This window comes from Haematobia irritans, chromosome 3 (assembly GCF_050003625.1).
Source record: "Haematobia irritans isolate KBUSLIRL chromosome 3, ASM5000362v1, whole genome shotgun sequence".
Lineage (NCBI taxonomy): Eukaryota > Metazoa > Arthropoda > Insecta > Diptera > Muscidae > Haematobia > Haematobia irritans.
In genome coordinates, this window is record NC_134399.1 from 87,292,940 (window position 1) to 87,316,967 (window position 24,028).

Below are 24,028 nucleotides of genomic sequence, written 5' to 3' on the forward strand. Positions count from 1 at the left end.
TGCCACGGTGTCATATTACACTCAAAAAAAAGTGAACTCTCTATTTCACTAAAGCCAATTTAACATTATTTTAGTTCATAGACTTATTATGTTTGGAGAAAGTTTCCTTTACTCTAATAATTTTTTGTTTACGTTAGTTAAATTAACTAAAACCGAGGAAAAAATATACTCAAATGAAACATACAGATTAACTAAATTCGTGTCTCCAACAAAATAGTTCAGAATTTCTTTAAATTGGTAAATTTTACCAAAAAGTCTTCCATCATGAACTTCGTATATCACTAAAGACATTCTTGCAATTTTGAACTTCAAGTTTTTCCTTCAAACTACAAAATTTTCTTTAACAAGTGAAAAAACTTAGTTATGTCCAGGGATCCGGAGCGGTCCATTTTTTTCGCTCCGCTCCGCTCCCGCTCCGGAGAAAAAAAAACCGCTCCGCTCCTCGCTCCGCTCCGAGAAAAAAAATCGCTCCGCTCCGCTCCACGCTCCGCTCCGCTCCTCTTCGAGAAAATTATAGTACAAACATTGTATTATTTGTTCAATTGAGTTTTATTTTATTTAGAAAAATCGGGCGGTACATATATGGGAGCTATAGCTAAATTTGAACCGATTTCGATGATTTTTTGCACATATAGTTAGTGCTGTAGAAGATTACATTTCGCCAACTTTGAGTAAGATCAGTTGATAAATAAGGGTTTTATGACCTAATTTGACAAAATCGGGCGATACATATATATGGGACCTATATCTAAATCTGAACCGATTTCGATTAAATTTTCAGACTTAAAGGGTGATACAGAAGATTATTTTGTGCTAAATTTGACGACGATCGGTTAGTAAAAAAAGTGCAACGTGACCCCATTTGTCGAAATCGGGCAATACATATATATGGGAGCTATATCTAAATTTGATCCGATTTCTTCCAAATTCAATAACGTTCGTCCTTGTGCCCAAAAAAACTCCCTGTACCAAATTTCATCAAAATCGGTTAATAATTGCGGCCGAAATCCTGTGAACAACAAATACATGGACAGACGGACGGATGGACGGACGGACACCAAGCGCTAGATCGACTCAGGAGGTGATTCTGAGTCGATCGGTATATATTTTATGGGGTCTAAAATCAATATTTCTTGTAGGCACATTTTTTGGCAGATCAAACTTATTATACCCTAACCACTATGTGGTTTAGGGTATAATGACTTTAAAACAATGTGTTGAAATATTTTATTAATTTTGAAGATTTTTTCAGAAATATTAAATCCATTTTGACTTCATTAAAACGAAATTTGCATTCATGTTAGGATACACATTTTTATGTCGAATCACTTAGACAAGGAAAAACTTTTTTTCAGAGAAATACGTCTTCTATTCTAAGCAAAATTCGTATTCGTATTTTAAGCATGTGAAATATTTGGCCTCCCGACAATATTCTTTGCGGTGCACCATCTACTATTTAATATGTGATAGAAACCAAATTTATGAAAATGGACCAAATTCTGTTTGGTCTGACCATCGGACCAAATTTAAAAATTAGAAATCTTTTGGACCAATTTTGGTCCGATCGGACCAAAACGGCAACGCTGATTGGAATTGAAAGTCTATACACAGAGTAGAAGTAACTACTCTCCGGAAGTTTTTTTTTTGTTTTGCAACAGACGTAGAGAAGAGGTTTTGTTATATTTGTAATGTGTGTGTGTATGTTTATGTTTGCAACAACCTCCATCGACATCAGTCCGTGGTATACCTACGAATATTCTTACTCAGATCTAGTGTTAACTAATTTCGCTTTTTTCCCCTTTATTGTATAATAAATGTATATGCGCACATTTTTCAACCAAAATTGAAACTATCCATAATTTTAATTAAATTTTCGAGAACTAATATCAGAAATAAGAGAATGCTAGGATATAGTACAATAGTAAAGCAAATATGAATGTCCTTACACTGAAAAAAAGCATGCCCGGTTCCAAAGATTTTGTCTTTACTTTAACAGTTTGGGTATTAATTCCGAGCCAAAGAAGCGGAGAATACAATTAAGGATACTTTAAAGACGTAATTCTCTTTTAAATTTGGGGGTTATGTAATTGCTTCCAGGAAGCAAATGTTAATTTTTCATTTTTTTAGATTTTTTTCGTCAGTTGTTATCAAAATCCTTTAAAAACGAGTTAACGAGTTATTTTTTTCCATATTAAGACTCGACTTCCAGTAGAAATTATGCTATGTTTCAAGTAAAAAGCGTCTTTGAAATAAAGTGTTGAAAAACATGTCTTATTTGTTAACGATTTTTTGCTTTGTAGGCAAGATGCAAAAAGGAAACAAATTTAAAGACAATTTTATTAATTTTAAAGAATTTTTCTTAATTATTAAATTCACATTGACCTTACCTCAAAAATTTTATCTTTCATGTTATGATACACATTTTTAAGTAAAATCACTTAATTATAAGGACATTACAACTTCATTCAAAAGTTTATTGCCTTTTGGACAAGAAAAAAAACTTTATTTTAGAGAAATGCGTCTTCCATGTTAAGCAAAATTTGCATTCTTATTCTAAGGACATGGAATCTTTGACTTCACGACAATATTTTTTTCAGTGTGGAAAACTAAAAAATTAAATATAAATAAGATCGTTTAATTGCATTTATTTGACGTTCATTACAAACATCTTTGTAGTAATACGGGATGAAATTGATCGAAAGTACTGTTGTTACTTTTACAACACATACTAGAGATATATTTTGACATTTGCCGTTTTTGAAAACAATTACTAAAAAAACACGTTGTGTTTTCCCCAATGTACGTACGTACAAAAATACATATCGTACATTTTAAACGTTTACTCACACTACGCTAAGTACTAGCTAAATTTGAAATTACCTACACAGTGTAATTTCAAAGTTACACATTTCATTCAAGTAATATTTTATTCGGAGCGGAGCGGTTTTTCATTTGGAAACCGCTCCGCTCCCGCTCCGCTCCCGCTCCGCTCCCGCTCCCGCTCCGGATTTTAGAAATGCCGCTCCCGCTCCGCTCCCGCTCCGCTCCCGCTCCGGCAAAAAAAGGGCTTGCTCCGCTCCGCTCCACGCTCCGCTCCGGATCCCTGGTTATGTCTAATAAATTTTCTTGAATTTGTTGAAAAATATTTACTTACTTTTATGACATCGGCGTGATGCCAACGTTTGTAATACCGTTTAGTTAAAATTTTCTATAAATATTCAAAATTTTCTAAAATTAACCGAAAGTTTTCTTCCTGGTGGGTTCACTGTTTTTTCAGTGTAGGTTCATATCACAAACATTTGCATAGACGTATTGATGCATCGTTTTCAATGGCGTTTGTGGCTGAGTCTGCTAAGGCGTTCTCTTATGGTGCCAACAGACCCAGGTTCAACGCCCGGTGGAAGCGAAGAAGTTTTCCAATTTTAAAAATTAGATAATAAGAAAATAAAAGAGTAACAACAAGTATATACGGCCGTAAGTTCGGCCAGGCTGAAGCTTATTTATTTATTTATTTATTTAAGGTTTTGTATGGGTCCCAACACAGTCTGGTTATATAGACCCTAAAATCTTATTCACTATTAGCAATATACATATTAGCAATATACATATTTTATATACATATATCAATATAATTTCAAAGATTCATAATAGTTTCAAATAATTTTAATATGTCCTGAATTTAAATCGAATTATATAAGTTGATTTCCATCAGAAATCGTTTAATATTTTTAAAATAAGTATGTCTCGATAATATGGTAATATCATTGATTCCGTATTTGCTTCTTATATGACTTATTCGGGTGCAATCGTTAAAAATATGGGTAATGGAAAGGGATTCACCGCACTCACATCGTGGGGGATTATCCCTTTCTATAAGGTATTTATGGGTGAAAAGGCAATGGCCGATTTTAAGTCTGTTTAACTTCACTAAGTCTGCCCTTGGAAGTATCGGTGGAGAGAATTCATGGGGTACGCTTCTTAAAATAGAGTATAACTTCGACTCACTGTTCCTTTGCCATAATTCATTCCATGTATCATATATGTATGCTTTGATTTGTCTCTTATAATCATTGTGTTGAAATTTGTATCCATTATCCATTTCACCTAATAGTGAATTTTTAGCAAGTCGGTCTACCACTTCGTTTCCCTTTATATTGAGATGGCTCGGTACCCACATCAACACGATTTTCCTTTCAGGTGTCTTTGATATGATCGTTCTTATATCTTGTATAATAGTATTTTTACTGAAAGGATCACTCATGCCTTCCAGTGAACTCTTACTATCGGTTAAAATAAGCACCGGTCGTATAACATCCTCATGTTGAATTGCCCTCAAACAGTCCCTTATTGCTAATAATTCGCATGTGTATATTGAAGAAAAGTCTGGTATTCGCCTTGTAATATGTATGTCGTCGCTGATAATAGCGAAGCCTGCCTTTTGATTAATTACAGAGCCATCAGTGTAATATCTAATGTAGTCCTTGAACTTTGTGTTTATGGCCTCCAGGTAGCGTTTCTCGGTTTCTAAGGGTGACATATCCATTTTTTTGCAATAAGAAAGTGAAACATCTATATTTACGTCCAGAAATGTCCATGGTGCCCACTTAGACCTCTCTGATTTATCAATCATGCGTATGTCAAGGACATATTTGTTGGTCATTTCTAAAAATTGATCGTAATACCTGAGATAAAGTGGATGGTTTCGAATCGGTTTGGATCTAAGGTAATTGAGTTTAGTTTCGTCATTCATTCTCCTATAGAGGGGGTGGTTATGACGTGACAAAATCTTTAGAGTAAAATTTAAACATTGTCTCAGTCTTCGAAGTCGCAAGGGCGGAAATGATGATCAGGGAGAGATTCTAAGACGATATAACCATGTCCGTCTGTCTGTTGTAATCACGCTACAGTTTTCAACAAGTATATACGGCCGTAAGTTCGGCCAGGCTGAAGCTTATGTACCCTCCATCATGGATTGCGTAGAAACTTCATATAAACACTGCCATCCACAATCGAATTACTTAAGTTGCGGTAACGCTTGCCGATGGCAAGGTATCTTAAAACCTCCTAACACCATCTTCTAAATTGTATGTAAGTCCATACGTGGTATATATTAAATAAAAAAAGATCGATCCAATACGTATATAATTCAGTTTGACAAAGTAGACATAAAATTTTGACAAAATTTTCTGCAGAAATAAAATTTTAACAAAATTTTCTATAGAAATAAAATTTTCACAAAATGGTCTATAGAAATAAAAATTTTGACAAAATATTCTATAGAAAGAAGATTTTGAATAAAATTTCTACAGAAATAAAATTTTAACAAAATTTTCTATACAAATAAACTTTTGACAAAATTTTCTATAGAAATAAAATCTTGGTAGATTATTTTTGGCTCGAGTGGCAACCATGATTATGAACCGAATAAAATTTTAACAAAATTTTCTCTAGAAATAAGATTTTGAAAAAAATTTCTATAGAAATAAAATGTTGACAAAATTTTCTATAGAAATAAAATTTTGGTAGATTATTTTTGGCTCTAGTGGCAACCATGATTATGAACCGATATGGACCAATTTTTGTGTGATTAGACCAATTTTGGTATTGTTGTTAGCGACCATATACTAACACCATGTGCCTAATTTGAACCGGATCGGATGAATTTTGTTCCTCCAAGAGGCTCCGGAGGTCAAATCTGGAGAATGTTTTATATGGGGACTATATTTAATTATGGACCGATATGGATCAATTCTGGCACGGTTGTTAAAGATCATATACTAACACCATGTTCCAAATTACAACCGGATTGGATGAAATTTGCTTCTCTTGGAGACTTCACAAGCCAAATCTGGGGATCGGTTTATATGGGGGCTATATATAATTATGAACCGATGTGGACCAATTTTTGCATGGTTGTTAGAGACCATATACCAATATCATGTACTAAATTTCAGGCGGATCGGATGAAATTTGCTTCTCTTTGAGGCTCCGCAACCCAAATCTGGGGATCGGTTTATATGGGGGCTATATATAATTATGGACCGATGTAGACCAATTTTTGCATGGTTGTTAGAGACCATATACCAATACCATACACCAAATTTCAGCCGGATCGGATGAAATATGCTTTTGTTAGAGGCTCCACAAGCCAAATCTGAGGGTCCCTTTATATGGGGGCTATACGTAAAAGTGGACCGATATGGCCCATTTTCAATACCATTCGACCTACATCAATAAAAACTACTTGTGCCAAGTTTCAAGTCGATAGCTTGTTTCGTTCGGAAGTTAGCGTGATTTCAACAGACGGACGGACGGACGGACATGCTTAGATCGACTCAGAATTTCACCACGACCCAGGATATATATACTTTATGGGGTCTTAGAGCAATATTTCGATGTGTTACAAACGGAATGACAAAGTTAATATACCCCCATCCTATGATGGAGGGTATAAAAATAAAAGGCATTTTAGAGCGATGGTGTTAAATGCTAGTAAAAAACTATTCACGCATAAATAAATGTATGTTTATATTATAAAATTATTTATGTATGTTTATACTCGACTCCACGTTCTTGTTTTGTTAGAGTTTTTGAATTCTTTCCAAATTTTAAAGTTTTGTACCAAAAACAGTTTTTTGTTACAAAATTGTTATTTTTGCAATAAAAAAATAATATTTACTCCAAAAATCAGTCAATTTCGTTTATATCAAGCACTGTTACTGACTATAAATCTTTAATAACTCACATTTCGAAGTTTCATTATAAAAATTTAATATAGTATAAATATAAATGTGTAAATTAAAAAAAAAAAGTGTTCGATCGGAGCAGGGATTGTACCCACGACCCTTTCCATGTAAGGCAGACATGCTAACCACTGCTCCACGTGGCAAACAAATGTATGTTTCTTTTAAATAATGTTTTGTTTGCATGGGCTCGTGGGCGCTGCAAACTTTGCTATATAAATGTAACTTATAAAGATAATTATCTACTGGTGACTATAACAGCTACGTAGCCCAGTGGATAGTGTGTTGGCTTACAAACTGTATGGGCCTCGGTTCGATTCTCCGTGCAGGCGAAAGGTAACATTTAAAAAATTTATAAAAGTGAATAATTTCTTCAACATTATTTGTATTACAGAAAAAGGTGCCAAGAACTAAAATATTTCGTGGAAGTGAAAATTACGACTATGTTAGGGAATGAGCACAATCGCCTTTGGGGAAAATTCTTCCAAGCATATAATATTTTTGGGCTCAAAATGCTTCCAAACATATAATATGTTCACATAAAACAAACATATTAATGTTTCGGCAGTATCCAATAATATATGTGCTTACTGCAAAATATGTTTGGAACATATGTTAAAGAAGCGATTTTTTGGGGGTGCTGTCTTATAAGCCCAAGACCTCAAATCGGGAGAACGGTTTATTTGGGGATTATATCAACACCTGGACCGATATAGCCATCTTCGAACTTGACCTGACTGCAAACAAAAAACGAATCTGTGCCAAATTCCAGGACGATAGAACCATTATTGAAGGCTATAGCGTGATTACAACAGACAGATAGATAGACGGACATAGCTATATCGGCTTAGAATTTCTCCCTGATCAAACATATATATACACTATATGTAGTCGGAAATCGATTGACAAATTTATTATACCCCCATCACCATTCTAACATAATTATGTCCATACACAAAATCTGGGCCCTCGGGAAATTTCCGTATTTATTTATGGATCTCAAAATTTAAAATTTCTGACAAATCTTATGAAAATTTTAGACTGGGAAAAATTTCTTAAAACAAATGGGAAGATGGGTTTATATGTAGTAGCTATATCACAAAAATTCAGAACGTTAGGTTATATTGCTATATTGTCTTAAAATTGTACTTTTGTCAAGAGTACATATAGGGTCAAAAACCGATATTTTAATATGTTAAAAATGGACAATACAAGTGATCAATTCAGTTCATATTCTAGTAAAACCTACTTTTTATATCACCGTGAAATTTCACCCATATAAATACACTTTGAATGGTCTGAAATCCAGCACTTCGTTTTTCGGTGTTCGGTTAAAAACCTTAATGGAATGTAGTTTGTCGAAATATTTCTTTAGTTACAAATATAGGAAGTGTTTTTCAAATTTTGTTTCGCCGGAGTCGTAATCGAGCAACATTTTTACGACTCCGGCTCTGTCTCCGACTCCAGCAAAATCTTCAGACTCAGACTCCGGCTCCGACTCCACAGCCCTGTTTTGTGAGAAGTACGAATTTAGTAAACCTTTATGCTTCATATGGGTATAATTTTTTCATCTTTTTAGTTCATTTAACAAACGTACGCAAGAAAATATTATAGTAAAGGAAATTTTCTCCAAACATAATATTTCCATGAACTAAAATAAAGTTAAAGCTTTAGTGAAATAGAGAGTTAATTTTTTCCTATTCTCCTGATACTTGTTGATATACATTTGTTTAAAATCTTTAATTATTTAGAAACAATTTTATAAAATAAAATCAATAGTCTTTGTTAGCATAAGCCACTAGAATTATTTATAATTTGTTAAACAATTTTTTGATAAATAATGTATATGTCGTGATTAAAAATATCAGTCAATTTTATTGTAGATCTACTCCTGATGAAGCAATTCAACGTAATTGCGAAATATTGAAGAATAAAAGGAACTAATACTTACAAAAAAAACGATTTCAAGCTTGAATAATTATTTTCTATTTAATAAAAAAGAAAAATCGAATAAAATCAAAATTTCTAATTTGTCGAAAAATATGTATTTATTTTTTCGGAGTGATGTCTGCGTTTGTAATACTGTTTATTTAAAATTTTCTAAAATTACCCAAAATTTTTCCTCCTGGTTGGTTCACAGTTTTTTCAGTGTACGATGAACAAACTTTTTATGTGTCACGATATTATAATCCTTCAAAATTTACCCTGCTTGTTTCCGACTCTTTTTAGGAAACAAAATTTTGAATCTGTCGGTATAAGTTCATATTGCTCTCATAGAGACCACATTGTGTAATATCATCTCTCTATCTTCCAAACTACACATGGACTAACACATCAATGCCAGATGAGAAAATTTCATTGTTATGTTCACGATATGACATCAGTCTGCACGTGTTAGATGCCATAGTTCACATTTGTGGGACATCTGACTACTACTCTTGGATGTTATTTTCCCAAATATTATCTTATCCTGCAGGTTCTTCCTGGTATTTGTTCTTTTCGTTATGTTAACTTTTGATATTCGACTTGAAGCGTCTGTCTACTTAGATGCTTAAAGTTATTGTAACAACACTTGACTCATTCAAGTATAGCAACACAAAAGGCCATTGAAATACATTCATTTCCTAATATCAATATAATTTTTATACTATTCAACATTACTGTGGCACAGGATATAATAAGTTTGTAGATTTGTATGTGACCAAAACATCTTCGAGGTTGACCTGCACGCAAATAAAAACACATTTGTACCAAATTTCAAAACGATAGCTATCAAAGTCCATTGAAAACGTGTAAAATGTAGAAATTAGGCTATATTTCAAGTAAATAACGCCTTAAAGATAAAGTGTTGAAAAACAACTCATATTTCTAAACGCTTTTTTGTTTGTAGTCAAGAAATAAAAGTCAAAAAACTTAAAGATGATTTCATTAATTTTAAGGATATTTTCAGAGTTATTAAATCCAAGTTAACCTTAGTCAAACACAATTTTTTTCATGCAAAGATACCCAGTTTTAAGTCAAATCACTTAACTATAAAGACAAACCGGATTTATTGAAAAGTTCATAGACTTAAAAAAAAAAACAAGTATATACGGCCAGACCGAAGCTCTCTAATTATTTATACATGATTGTCATATTCGAAGAGCAAAATAATATGATAAAAACTATTTTTGCGGCATCCATATAACATTTTCACCAGCAACCATGTTGCTGGTGAAAAATTTTCTGTAGAAATAACATTTTGACAATGTTTTCCATAAAAATAAAATTTTGGTAGATTATTTTTGGCTCGAGTGGCAACCATGAATATGAACCTATATGGACAGAGAGAAGTTCACCACTGTGGTATCACAATGGACTGAATAGTCTAAGTGAGCCTGATACATCGGGCTGCCACATAACCTAACCTAACCTATATGGACCAATTTTTATGTGATTGGGGATCGGCCATATATAACTATAGACCGATATGGACCAATTTCGGCATGGATATTAGCGGCCTTATACTAACACCACGTTGCAAATTTCAACCGGATCGAATGAATTTTGCTACTGCAAGAGGCTCCGGAGATCAAATCTGGGGAACGGTTTATATGGAGGATATATATAATTATGGACCCATATGGACCAATTTTTGCATGGTTGTTAGACACCATATAACACTATGTACCGAATTTCAACCGAATCGGATGAATTTTTCTCCACCAAGAGGTTCCGGAGGTCAAATCTGGGGATCGATTTATATGGGGGCTATATATAATTATGGCCCGATATGGACCAATTCTTGCGTGTTTGTTAGAGACCACATTCTAACTCAACGTACCAAATTTCAACCGGATCGGATGAAATTTTCATTTCTTAGAGGCTCCGCAAGCCAAATCGGGGGATCGATTTATATGGGGGCTATATATAATTATGGACCGATGTGTACCAATTTTTGCATGGTCATTAGAGAACATATACCAATACCATGTACCAAATTTCAGCCGGATCGGATGAAATTTGCTTCCCTTAGAGGCTCCGCAAGCCAAATCGGGGGATCGGTTTATATGGGGGCTATACATAATTATGGACCGATGTGGTGTTAGTATATGGTTGTTAGAGACCATATACTAAAACCATATACCAAATTTCAGCTGGATCGGATGAAATTTGCTTCTCTTAGAGCGATCGCAAGCCAAATTTGGGGATCCGTTTATATGGGGGCTATACGTAAAAGTGGACTGATATGGACTAATTTTTGCATGGTTGTTAGAGACCATATACTAACACCATGTACCAAATTTAAGCCGGATCGGATAAAATTTGCTTCTCTTAGAGGCAAGCCAAATTTGGGGGTCCGTTTATATGGGGGCTATACGAAAAAGTGGACCGATATGGCCCATTTGCAATACCATTCGACCGACATCAATAAGAACTATTTGTGCCAAGTTTCAAGTCGATAGCTTGTTTAGTTAGCGTGATTTCAACAGACGGACGGACGGACGGACGGACATGCTCAGATCGACTCAGAATTTCACCACGACCCATAATATATATACTTTATGGGGTCTTAGAGCAATATTTCGATGTTTTACAAACTGAATGACAAAGTTAATATACCCCCATCATATGGTGGAGGGTATAAAATCAGATTAAATACCTATATAATTCAGTTAATTTTGCGCTGTAATTAGAGAGCCGGAAGTGTAATATGAGGATCGGTTTATATAGGGGCTATATACAACTATGAACCGATATGGAGCAATTTTAGTTTGGTCATTACCAAATTTTAGCAAGATCAAATTTGCTTATCCAGGAGGCTCAAGAAGTAAAATTTGGATCTCTGTTTATCTGGGCATTCATCCGAATGGGATGAAATTTGCTTCTCCAAGAGGATCCGGAAGTCAAACCTGGGTATCGGGTATATACAATTGTGGACCAATATTAGTGGCTATATACTAACACCACGTACCAAATTTCAACCGGATCGGATGAAATTTAGTCCTCTAAGAGGCTCCGCAAGACAAATCTGGGGATCGGTTTATATGGGGGCTATATATAATTATGGACCAATTTTTGCATGAATGTTAGTCCATAATCTAACATAACATATCACATTTCAACCGAATAGGATGAAATTTGGGGGTTTTTATGGGGGCTACGTATATAATTCTGGACCGATATGATATAGTCGGCCCGCCCGACATCCTACTTACTCGTTTTTTGTTTTACCAATATTCGCATTAGGGCATTAGCCGACTTAAATTTTAGGCCAAAAGATTTTGTAGAAATCTAAAAAATTTTGGAAATATGAACCTTTATATATAACACCCAGCCAATTGGAAGCATTTGAGATGGTAACGAAAATGTAGATTCATAAAGTTGTTCAGGGTATAAAATAGTCGGCCCTGCTCGAAAGTTCCTTATATGTTTTCTTTAGACTGAATCACTTAGACGATTCAGTCCAATATGATACCACAGTGATCAGAAGTTCATCTCTTGGATGAGAAGTTCATCTCTCTTTTTTGTTTTCTTTCGGTTAGGTATTGTGGCAGACCGATATTTCAGGCTCACTTAGACGATTCAATACAATGTGATATGAACTTATCTCTTGTCACTTAGTGCTGCCCGATTCCATGTTTAGCTCAATGACAAAGGACCTACTTTTTATAGACGAGTACAAACGCCGTTTCACATTGCAGTGAAACCACTTAGAGAAGCGAAATATTTGTCCTTAATTAAAAGAAATTTGTTGTTAATATTGTGTAAATTGCGTGTCGTAAAATGTATGTTGAATAACCTCTCATATTATGTCAAATTTTTTCCGCGTATCATTAGTGCATTTGTCTCCTTATATGTTTCGAAATCAATACACTCAGTATAAAAACAAAATTTTTAAAACTCGTCAAGTTTTTTTTTAGTGTAGAATGACATATGACTTAACGTGAAATGAAAAAAATTCCCATTTCTTTTAAAATGTAAATAATCAAAAATTTCTTCCGCATAAGCTATAAACTTTCCAAGACATTTTCCTAGAAATCAATTTAAACTTAAATTATCCATCAAGGACTTTATGGAGTTTTTTATTCGCCTATTTATTGATGGTACCGGAACAAATACATCCTGGCACTGTATATGATTTTTGTGAGACATTTGACTTTTTCACTTCAGCACATATTCCCTAATCGTCACAAATTGACAAGACAGCATTTTTGTTTCCTTGTTTGGAAATGTGGAAATATAGAATTCTATACAATTTATCGAGAATTTTATGTTATATAAGAAAAATATCCAACACACGAATTTGTGCCTCCTTATATATTGGTATTCACACCTAACTATATATAAACATGCACAAATATCGAAGAACAAAACGGAAATATTGTGATTTATGGTTGCCAAGGAGAAATGATTTTTCTCCTTAACGTCATTGTCTTGGTAATTAATCTCTATTTTGGTCTCCATCCATCGAAATATTTGGCAAAATTCTCATTTCGAAAACTGAGTCATATTTAATTAATATTTTATGGATAAAATCTTTAGTATTCAGATTACACATGGAAAAATAGTGCGGCCAAAAAAAAATGCATTGTCTTTAAAACAAATAATGAAGGAAGGCGAAAAGTTCGGTTGGACCGAATTTTTTGAATCCACGTCTAAGTAAGAAAAGCCTAAAATCGGGCAACATTTGGCCAAATCGGACCAAAATGTGGGTCATACTTGACTAAATCGAAGGAACACACACTCATAGAAATGATTGGTGGAATATGAGTACGACAACAATTTGATAGTGGAGACCCACAATTTTTAATTGTGTGGAATAATTGTTACACAAAGAATACATATTAGGTAAGGTTAGGTTAGATTGTAGAGGGTGACTTCAATTTTCTTGAATTGATGCCCACTTAGACCAGTATAGGTCCATTGTGATCCCTTGATGGGATTTTTCAATCTTTCTCCTTCCGATGCGGTCCGCTTTGTCCCAGAAACTTCCACCTGCTCGTTCTCTTTGAAAGAAATCTCAGAATAACCAATCAGAGAATACAGATTGGTTGTGACAATAGAATTTATTGCCAACCTCCTTTTGGCAGTTGTAGTAACTACCAGTTGGCATTTGTGTCACCCGACTGATTCGGTCGAAACAAATAATATCTCATATGGTGTTGATTGGGTCTGCCGACAGCATCGGTTATAGCTACCTTCATCATTCGGTTCTGTTGCCCGCCCTCTCTAAGCCAATTCTGAAAGTAATTAAAAATAGTTACCCTTTTTAATTAATAAATTAATTGAGTTTTGCAATCAACATCAATTAAATTTTTAATTGAATCAATTAAAAAATTAATTGAATTTTTCTGAAAAAAATCAATTAATTTTTTAAACAAGAATTTTTTCTATGCCCAATTAAAACTGTGATTAATACTATCATTTTCGTGATTGAAGACATTTCAATTAAAAAATTAATTGGATCAATTAATTTGGTGATTGCATCAGAAAAAAAATGTTGTGTGTACTTTTTTGTGTGTATCTTAACGCAAAAATGTCGATTTAAGTGGTTCAGAAGTAAAATCTGATATTCTGCCGACTTCACCAGCTATCGAGAAAGTTCATATTTCTTTTGTCAACCATGTATTTCAGTTATCAACCTCTCTGGTCAGTATTTTACTAAATTAAAAGAAAAAGGTTGTGTTTAATTGATTAAATTGAAGACTAGACGATGCTAGGGATAAATATCTGTCGAAAATGTATCGATTGGTACATAAAACTGGCCGTTTTCCCATGTAATAGCAATTACAAACATATTGAATTAGAAATTGAGATATATCACAATCCGTTTTGGAACATATAAGATAATCAGGACCTTCGTTTCTGGTGTATCCAATCTTTACGGTTTTTGCTTATAGAATTACAGAGGTACATTTTCCATCTTATCTTGATTTCCCTGCATATTTGACTCCTTGACCATTGATTATGATCCAATCTATTTCCTCCAGAGTTCTTCAGATAATTTGGTAGATGCTTAGAAGATTTAAAAAATTGCCGCTGCTGAGAATTCTGCCGTTTTATTTTGAAATCAATAAAAATACATCTTGTTTCGACATGAAATTAATATTCAAAATTCACATTCGTTAAATTTTATATTTTCCGAATGTACTGTCTCATACACATACACTGCCTCGAAGGCATAAAATGAATTTGTTACAACATAAATACCAGATGTACGTGTTTCTTGGATTCTTCTCGTCCAACTTGTTACCACTGGCACCTAAAAACCAGTGTTCGTTTAGTCGCAACTTCATTGCCTACGGGTCTTGATTACAAATGTAATAAGAAGTAATTATGCCATTGACATGACATCTAATAGTAGGAAAAATCTAAAAATTTCCTATCATTAATCTCCTTTATTGTATATCCCACTGTGAGTGGAATGAACAAAGCATTTATCATGATATCCTTGAGACCAATGTTAGTGAAAGTTTGCACTCATTTACGACAAAATGTCCAGTTCTTAACATCAACAAATAATTTATGGAAAATTTGTAGTGTTGTGGGTTTTAATGGGATGGGTGAGCGAACTGGATAATTTGTCTTCTTTTAGTAACAAACGTTCACTACGTTTCACTAAGATATATCAAGGGTCATGGTAACAAGAATTATGATTGGTTTAAGAGCATTTGCCTTAAAGTTCTCTCTTATTCCGTCATGATGCGGATCCCGCCATATTCTGAGTATTCGTTGATCATTCTCTTGCATTCTAATATACTTCGCGAAGGAACCGTACGAGTAATGTCGGCTATTGCCTTCATTGCCCACCGGCTCAAAAGTTCACGTTCTGTGGCCACGTGTTATGCCCGAACCATATAACACACTTCTTTATGGAACGCACTTCTGACTACAGGATTGTGCTGTGGTCCGGTAATCGGAAAAGGATCTCGGTGTTTGGATTCTCCACATATACAACCAGTACCGCCCTCTCACAATCTTCGATCCGTCGGTGAAGCAGTTATTTTCCTCTGGTATCTGTTCTGGGGTCCTAGGACCATCCCACTGGCAGCAGAATGTCACTTTCGGCAGCTATGACAACTTCAGGGATACGATAATTGTTACGTCATCCATCACTACAACTACCGTCTCCACTATTATCCATTGATGATTCGTCATGTTTCGTGAAGTCTATATATTTAGAAACTTTAAGTTTACTTTCAGTAAGCGTACTATTTGAACCGATCTGCTTGGGAGAGTAAATAATCCGTTACAACGAAGAGTTGTCAAAGGGAACATTTATATTTGAATAATTGTGGTGTGAATTTATGATTTGGCGCGGCCTTATATACTTGTTTGAAGTGTGCTAGAAGCGTCATCTTGGTTGTTGGTTATTAAGGTTATTGCTGCGTTGCGTTTAACCTAAATCTCATTAGTATTCTACATAATTTGAAAAATCTTACCTTTCGTATTTTGCACTGTTGCATTCGATTTATGTTTGAATTTGAACTTTGTTTAATTTACAAAGTTGCCTGAAAACATATTAAAAAAAAAAACTTAATTAAAACTTGTTCGATACTGTGGGGGTTCACAAGGGTTACGAAGGGGTTAAATAGGTTTGGTATAGATTGTCTTATAAACAGAAAAAAAAAGAAATTTAAAAATTGAAAAAGTCAGAATTTGTTTAGCCTGGTAAAAAAAAATTTTGATCGAGGAAACAACTAAGAATTTAATTTTATAACGAAAGCAGAAACTTGCGGACACACGGGCAATTCACTTTCTCAATTTTACTTATACATTTTCCCACAACTCCTTTTAAGGCCGGTATGCACCTCTAGCGAAATTTTCGGTAGCAAAAATTTATTTAAGTCTACAACAAAAAAAAAAAAACAGGGCTGTGTACACAAATTTTAAACCAGCTAATCGCTTTTAGAAAATTGTTAATATATGTTCCAAATATTCCTCAAAAAAATTGTTTATTATTTACAGACCTTTTAAAACTTTTACGCACACAATGATTGTAATAAATTAAATGTTTGCTGCCAAAATATGCTTTTGACAACCCTGTTATTTTCATTAGAGGTGCGTACCAGCTTACGAAATTGAACGCTACCGAAAATTTCGTTAGCATAAATAGCAATGCATTTCTTATGGGAATGAAATTTTTCGCTAGAGGTGCATACCGGTCTTTAAGTATGTATGTTTGTTTGTAATACATTTAATTTAAAGATGAATCACTAAGCTCGCTTCATACGATTTTCACAAAAATGAAGCGATGATTGATTAAGTGGGCCTGTGCACAAGGATGGGTGGGTATAATAGGAAGAACAAATTACACCAAGTCTTCTTCCAAAGCGCAAGCATTTCTGTTACAACGGAGAGTTTTTATACCCTCCACCATAGGATGGGGGTATATTAACTTTGTCATTCCGTCTGTAACACATCGAAATTTTGTTCTAAGACCCCATAAAGTATATATATTCCGGGTCGTGGTGAAATTTTGAGTCGATCTAAGTATGTCCGTCAGTTGAAATCGCGCTAACTTCCGAACGAAACAAGCTATCGACTTGAAACATGGCACAAGTAGTTGCTATTGATGTAGGTCGGATGGTATTGCAAATGGCCCATATGGGCCCACTTTTACGTATAGCCCCCATATAAACGGACCCCCAAATTTGGCTTGGGGATCCTCTAGGAGAAGCAAATTTCATCCGATCCGGCTGAAATTTGGTACATAGTGTCAGCATACACGGACGAAAAAGACTGTTTTTCATATGTTTGGGTATAAACATTATATGTTTGGAACTCAAATTTTTAAACACAATATTTTTGAGTGCAAACATATAATGTTCATAAACTAGCATAATATGTTTGGGACATATATGTTAATATGTTAGAACATATTATGTTTGGGACATAAAATGTTTGTAAATATAATATGCTTGTATTCAAACATATATTAATTTAGAAATAGCCCATGAACATATATGTGTTTACAAAGAGAGACAAAGTGTATGCTGGAAGTAAAATAATGAAAGTAACCAATTGGCGCATTACAAATATATATACACAAAGAAAATTTCATTAAATATAGGAAAAATACTACGTGTGAATATAAACAAGTATTAATTTACATATTATGAGTAAACATATATATGTTGTGATATAAGACTTCGCCAAAAATTGTATATGCTTAAGTAAAATATTAAAATGAGTATTCGGAGAAAAAATTCATTCGGAACCAAGATAAAATATATTTGAAAAAAAGAGCATGAGTTTTGTTTATCATTTTCGCATTACGGGCACAATTTTTATGTTTCGTCAAAACAAATCGGAACGTAGGACGAGTAAGTCAAAATATTCAAACAAAGGTAATTAAAGGGATCTTCATAAAAACTAACGAAAGGGCACTATACACTGAACAAAAAGCATGTCCGGTTCCAAAGATTGTGTCTCCACTTTAACAATTTTGGTGTTGATTCCGAACCAAAGAAGCGGAGAATACAAGTAAGGATGCTTTTAAGACACAATTCTCTTTTAAATGGGGTTTTGTGTACTTGACTCTACGAAGCACATTTCAATTTTTCGCTTTTTCAGCTTTTTTCAAATGCTATAAAATGTCCGTTAAAAACAAGACTTACAGTAGAAATTATGCTATGTTTCAAGTAAAAAATTTCTTTAAAATAAAGTATTGAAAAACATATCCTATTTCTGAATGATTTTTGCCTTGTAGTCAAGATGCAAAAATGCAACAAATTTAAAGACAGTTTCATTAATTTTAAAGAATTTTTCTGAATTATTAAAGTCAAGTTGACCTTAGTTTTTAAGTCAAATCACTTAATTATAACGACAACACGACTTCATTGAAAGTATCGACCTTTGAACATGGAAAAAAACTTTATATTAGAGAAATGCGTCTTCTAAGCTAAGCAAAATTTGTATTCTTATTTTAAGGACATGAACTCTTTGGCCTCACGATAATATTTTTTCAGTGCACTCTTTTTAGAGTTGTGAAAGTAAAATGAAAACAGGACGAAACAGTGAAAAATTAAACAGTAAGATCTATAAAAACAAAGATTAGTTCCTCTTTATTAATGAGTAGTCCAAGAGGAGTTGACGGATTTTTTCGAAAATAAAAGCGGGCATTGAGTTCGAGTTTTGCCGCTAAAATTATTTCTCATTTTAGCGGCAAAACCAGAATAACATTACAACTTTTTCCGGTAAATTGTATTATAACATGGTGGGGAAAGATCCAAAGCAACATTTGAATAAATTTATTTTCTTTAAAAGAAATTATTAAAGAAAAGTAAAAGGGTAAACATGGCCATTTTAACGCGATAATACCAATTTATACCGGAAAAAAACCTTTATTTGTTACACAATTTTTATTTTTGCAATAAAAAAATAATATTTGATTTGAACTCAGTCCATTTCGTTTATATCAAGCATTTTTCTTTTCTGACTTTAAGTCTTTTATAAAACACACTTTACAATTTCGTAGTAAAAATTTAATATAATAGTATGTAATGCTGAACACCTTTTCGGGAACTTCCGAACGAATCTGGAATATATGTTAAAAAATATATATAAAAAAAAAGAAAAAATGGTGTTGGTCGAAGCAGGGATCGAACCCAGGACCCCTGTCACGCAAGGCGGACGACCAACCACTGCTCCACGCTGCCAACAAATGTATGTTTACCAATATTATGTTGTTAAACAATGTTATGTTTGCATCGGCTCGTGGGCGCCGCAAGCTATGCTATATAAATATAACTTATAACGATAATTATCTCTTGATGACCACAACAGCTACATAGCCCAGTGGTTAGTGTGCTGGCTTACAAACTGTGTGGTCCGCTGTTCGAATCCCCGTCCGGCAAAAGGTAAAATTGAAAAAAAAAATATAAAATTTAATAATTTCTTCTACAATGTTTGTATTACATATTATATGTTCACATAATAACATATAGTTTTTTGGAAGACAACATTATTGAATTTGGATGGAAAAATACAAAATGTTTGGAACTTAGACTACCCAAACATATTATATTGTTTAGACCAATATGCTTTCAAACATATTATATATTGGAAGAAATCAAACATATAAATGTTTGGGCAATAACCAAAAATTTATATGCTTGAAGCAAAATATGTTTGGGAGTATATGTTACAGAAGCGATTTTTTTTGAGGGTGTATGATCTCTAACAACCATGCAAAAAGTGGTCCACAGCGGTCCATAATTATATATAGCCCCCATATAAACCGATCCCCTGATTTGGCGTGCGAAGCCTCTAAGAGAAGCAAATTTCATCCGATCCGGCTGAAATGTGGTACAGGTGTTAGTATATGGTCTCTAATGACCATGCAGAAATTGGTCCACATCGGTCAATAATTATATATAGCTCCCATATAAACCGATCCCCAGATTTGACCTCCGGTGCCTTTTGGCGAAACAAAATTCAACCGATCTGATTGAAATTTGGTACGTTTGGAAAATGTGTACCGAAAACGTTTTTCTTTTGTTGGAGTTTTTTGAATTTCTTCGAAAATTTTAAACTTTTATCACAAAAAAAAATCGTTTGTTACAAAATTTTTATTTTTTTCAATAAAAAAATAGTTTTTAACAAACAACACAGTCCATTTCGTTTATGTCAAGCACTGTTCTTTTCTGACTTTAAGTCCTTAATAAGACACATTTTACAGATTCATAGTAAAATTTTAATTTAGTCGTATGTAATATTGAACACATTTTCGGAATCTTCCCAACATATCTGGAATATATGTAAAAAAAAACTGTTTGGGTGTTCGGTCGAGCAGAGATCGAACCCAGGACCCTTGATATGCAAGGCGGACGTACCAACCACTGCTCCACGGTGCCCAACTAAATTTATGTTTTTGTTAAATAAAATTTGTTTAATCGGCTCGTGGGCGCCGCAAACTGTGGTACAGGGTATAAGTTTGTGCATTCGTATGTCACGCCCAGAAGGAACAGTCATAGACCCATCTTTTAGTATACCGGTCGTCTTAGAATTAAATCCAGAGTCGATTTAGCGATGTCCGTCTGTCTGTCTGTTGATGTATTTTTGTGTGCAAAGTACAGCTCGCAGTTTAAGTCGGATCGTCCTCAAATTTGGCACAGGTTCGTTTTTCGGCTTAAAGACGATCCCTATTGATTTTGGCCCCGCCCGACTTTAGAATTTACTTACTTGTTTGATTAGTCTTTATGAAATTGTTTTAACTTCCTGGAAAAGAATAAACGTTTATCACAAAAAGTATATATAAAAGTATATATAGGAAGAAATTCTATCAGCTTTACCTGTTCCTTCTTCTAAGTATGCTTTATGTTTTCGTTATGCTTGAAATGTTTCCCTATGAGTAACAAATGTCGCAAATTTTGGAGCTTTAAAAAAGTCTCCATAAAAATTCGCGTGGTGCAAAATAGGTTGAAAACTGCGACTAAAGCCGGTAGCACAGATTTCACAAAATCTATATAATTTTCCAAACAAAAAGTTAAAATCAAAATTTTTTACAGATTAAATATTGACATATCAGTAAATGTTTCGTTTTGTAATTAGCTTCTCACAAAATAAAATATATGACAACATATTCGATTGTCAAATGTACAAATTAAAAAATCCGCTTTTATGACAAAACATATAATTTCATGTTTTGTACAAATTTCCATTTCCATAGGGCGTAAAACTGTACAATTTAGAAGGTCAAATTTTTAAAAATGAAAATGCAACATAGCTATTTAAATGTAGTAAACAATAATTATGCTCTCCTGCAAAATTTTTAAATAAGACATATATTGTTTTGGCAAAATTCCACAGATATTTTACCACATTTGCAAAAAAAAAAAGTAACGCCAAATGTAAGCCTATTATTATCATGCAAATTTTTTCAATAAAATGTTCAAAATTTGTTTGAATAGAACCATAAATATTACAGCAAAAACAATTAAATTTTCTTTTTTAATTCATTAAATAATTGACTAATCCTTTACAGATTATAGATTATTTCATACAATATTACTATAAATGGTATGATTTTTAATGGAATATTAACACAAAAATTAAGGAAATTGAATCGGCAATACGCTTTTATTATTTGCTTAAACAATTATCGAAATTGTACGGAAATAATTAAAACCATACACTGGGATTTGGTGTAATTGGTTTGTGTATTCAAACGCATTTAATGACGTTTATTGAATTAACAAAGCATCTGTTTAATTTTATTTATGACATGGAAATTTCATGACCATTGAAAGCCAGATGATGTGCTTTTTCAATACGATTGCATTGCTATGGCCTAGATCTTTTGCGAAGTAATTGAGCACTTAATTGATATAATTTGTGTATGCTATGGAGACGAAGGACAGATACCATAAAAGGATAACAAAATAACAAAAAGAGCTATTTGTTCGAAATTTAATGGCGGAATTTTGTAATTTTTATAGCCTCTACCACACCATGGAAATACATCGAAATATCGATGTGAAATCACATAGTGTGTGAATGTATACACACAAAAAGTAATTCATTTATTTGTTGAATAGTGTCCACAAACATTTTCCAATAATGGAATTCACGTTACAGCCTTCGCTAATGAAGTCAACTTTCTGAGCGAGAGCATAGATTTGTGTTTTATTTGCCAGGTCAAGTCCCATGATCAACACAGCACCCATATACTACTGCAGGAAAACGTAAGAGTGAATTTAAAATTTCTAATTCAAAGGATCTTGCATTTCCTGTTATGTACTTATACACATCATCATAGGACGTGGGTATAATAAGTTTGTCATTCCGTTTGTACAATGTCGATTTGCGACTGTAAAAACTGAATATATTCTTGGATGAGACGATATAACGAATGTTCACCTGTCCGTACCTACGATACACACGCTGAGAAAGAATATCATTATCCCAAATATGTTTCAAGAGCGTTACACTACTTCAATTTTCTATAGAAATAAAATCTTGGCAAATTTTTCTATAGAAATAAAATTTTGACAAAATGTTCTATAGAAATAAAATTTTTAAAAATGATTTCCATAGAAAAAAAATTGACAACATTTTCTATAGAAATAAAATTTTGGCAAGAATTTTCTATAAAAATAAAATTTTGACAAAAATTTTATATAGGAATAACATTTTGACAAAATATTCTATAAAAATAAAAAATTGACAAAAAAAATTCTATAGAACTACAATTTTGACAAAATATTCTATAAAAGTAAACTTTTGGAAAAATTTTCTATAAAATTAAAATTTGACAAAAATTTTCTATAAAAATGAAATTTTGACAAACATTTTATATAAAAATAATATGTTCGCAAACATTTTATATACAAGTAATATGTTGACAAAATTTTTCTATACAACTAAAATTTTGACAAAATATACGATATAAATAAAATTTTGGCAAGAACTTTCTATAATTTTTTTTTTTTTTTTAACAAAAATTTCTACAGAAAAAAAATTGACAAAATGTTCTATAAAAATAATATTCTTGGCAAGAATTTTCTATAAAAATAAAATTTAGACAAACATTTTCTATACAAATAAAATGTTGACAAAAATTTCTACAAAAAAGAATTGACAAAATGTTCTACAGACAAAATATTCTATAACAAGTAAGTAAAGTAGTAAGTCGGGCGGGGCCGACTATATCATACCCTAAACCACCATTACAGAATTAGTAATCATAAGCATTTGAGGGGTAACATATAGGTCTGGGCGATAAACCGCAGTTGCATATTTAAGAAAATTAAGGGGTACATGTCTACGGGTGCTTTGTGTCAATTTGACTATAGCTCATAGTCAATGTTGCCACGGAAAATGTTCGGTTTACCCCACAAGGACACAAAAAGTTCCCTACTTTCCCATACATTCCCAAACAATTTTCCCTACTATATTTTTCGTTAAATTTAAAAAAATTTTACAAAACAAAAATGGTTCTAAGTACTTTATTATCTTAAAACATGAATATGCAACGTATATAACTTAGAATATAAATTTGTATTACCACCACGGTTGCCACAGTTGGTAAAATTCTACCCAAATTAGTAATCTTTTTTGTAAAATCTTTATAAACATAAAATTTTGGAAAAAGTTTCTATAAACAAATTTTTGTGAGAAATTTTTCTATAGAAATAAAATTTTGACAATAAATTCTATAGAAATAAAATTTTGAGAAAATTTTTTATAGAAATAATATTTTGAAAAAAATTTCTATAGAAATACAATTTTGACAAAACGTTCTATAGAAATAAAATGTTGACAAAATTCTCTACAGGAATAAAGTTTACATATAGGGA

General features: G+C 33.0%; 1 protein-coding gene across 1 annotated transcript in view; it reads right to left on the reverse strand.

The window, feature by feature from the left end:
* Nucleotides 1-24,028, reverse strand: part of kek4 (kekkon 4) — a 324,301-nt gene that overhangs the window by 105,220 nt on the left and 195,053 nt on the right. The window contains exon 3 of the mRNA XM_075300539.1: nucleotides 16,169-16,237. The gene's annotated coding sequence lies outside the window, so the exon portion shown is untranslated. The remainder of the gene's footprint in view (nucleotides 1-16,168; nucleotides 16,238-24,028) is intronic.